Source organism: Aphanomyces astaci (assembly GCF_000520075.1).
Source record: "Aphanomyces astaci strain APO3 unplaced genomic scaffold supercont1.812, whole genome shotgun sequence".
NCBI classification, from domain to species: Eukaryota; Oomycota; class Saprolegniomycetes; order Saprolegniales; family Verrucalvaceae; genus Aphanomyces; species Aphanomyces astaci.
The window spans coordinates 4078-5318 of NW_009799075.1; the positions used below are offsets into that span (position 1 = coordinate 4078).

At 47.8% G+C, this 1241-nt stretch overlaps 1 pseudogene across 1 annotated transcript; it reads left to right on the forward strand.

Annotated features, from left to right (window-relative positions):
- Positions 1-1073: 1073 nt before the first annotated feature.
- H257_19573 lies at positions 1074-1146 on the forward strand (annotated as a pseudogene). Its single transcript has one exon. The product of its transcript is annotated as a tRNA-OTHER (tRNA).
- Positions 1147-1241: the final 95 nt, after the last annotated feature.

A 1241-nucleotide genomic window follows, 5' to 3' on the forward strand; every position in this document is an offset into this window, starting at 1 on the left:
ATCAAGAACCGACTGAAAATGGACGTGGACGTGCTGGGTGTCCTAGCCGCCCAATGCCTTCCGTTGGAGTCGCAAACGAGGAATATCCTTTCCTCACCGTACGATGTAATTACAAGTTCAAGATATCATGTATAAACAGCTCCAAATAAGACCCAGGCAGGATCAATTGGAAGGGCACACAACTATGGGAGCGTGTAGTGTAGGCTGTCTGTCACAAAAGCGCTGCTGCGGGAGGCTAGTGGCGTGAAGTACACTATGCACGTTTACTTCGGGTCACCAGGCTCTCGCTGCAGCGTCTTATGGCGCTATCTCTTATCCACGCGCTCGCTGCAGGACCCCAGCCATTCATCGTGTTATTTAGGGTATTTTGAGGATTCCTCAAACGTGGCGTTGTGCGACAATTCTCCGGATATTGTCCAAGAGGTACTGTAGTGTACCGATCAGTGTGCTTTTGAAAAGTCACCCTAACCACTCTCACTACTTGACTTTTTCGACAGGCTTTTTGGCCAAAATATGCTGTCTTACGATCATGGCATTTACAAATCCATGACCTTCCACAGTTCAATTCTCTCATTAAAACAGCTCCTCTGTTGTTTTGACCCGAAATACTATTTCAACGAGTGTTTATATGGAACTTTGTATGCTCCGACCAGCTCACCTCTTACGAGGGTTTAAACATCTCAGTGGTTAGCGATAGCTAACCCCTAGCGATGCAGTTAACCCCGGAGATTCATCGTATGTACTCATCGGTGGTAGGACGGAGTCCCAGGTTACATGGCTGCTGGCGAAAAGGTGTATCCGGATGTAATAATTCCCTCATTGCAACAGCATTTCGGGTCAAAACATCAGTGGAACTGTTTTAATGAGGGAATTATTCCCTTCCACATGGACGGAGTGTATGGTGGGTCATCAATAGGCGCATCCCGCTTATTTTGTGTACAGTACGGGTTTGACAACCTTGTCCGAGACATACCGCATGTGACTTGAATCAGTATACACAACATGTAACTTAGTTAGATTGGTACTCCATGGAAAACCGTTCAAGAAATCTGAATACCGACCAACGCAGAGGGGGGGGAATAGCTCAGGTGGTAGAGCATCGGTTTCTTAACTCAAAGGTCGTGGGTTCGATCCCCGGCTTCCCCGGATTATTTCCGCAAGGATTTATCCGTCCCTCCCCTGGGGAATCCGGATAACAAGGGCTGCGTACGAAGACGAGGACCGAACTTCGAAGAAGATCG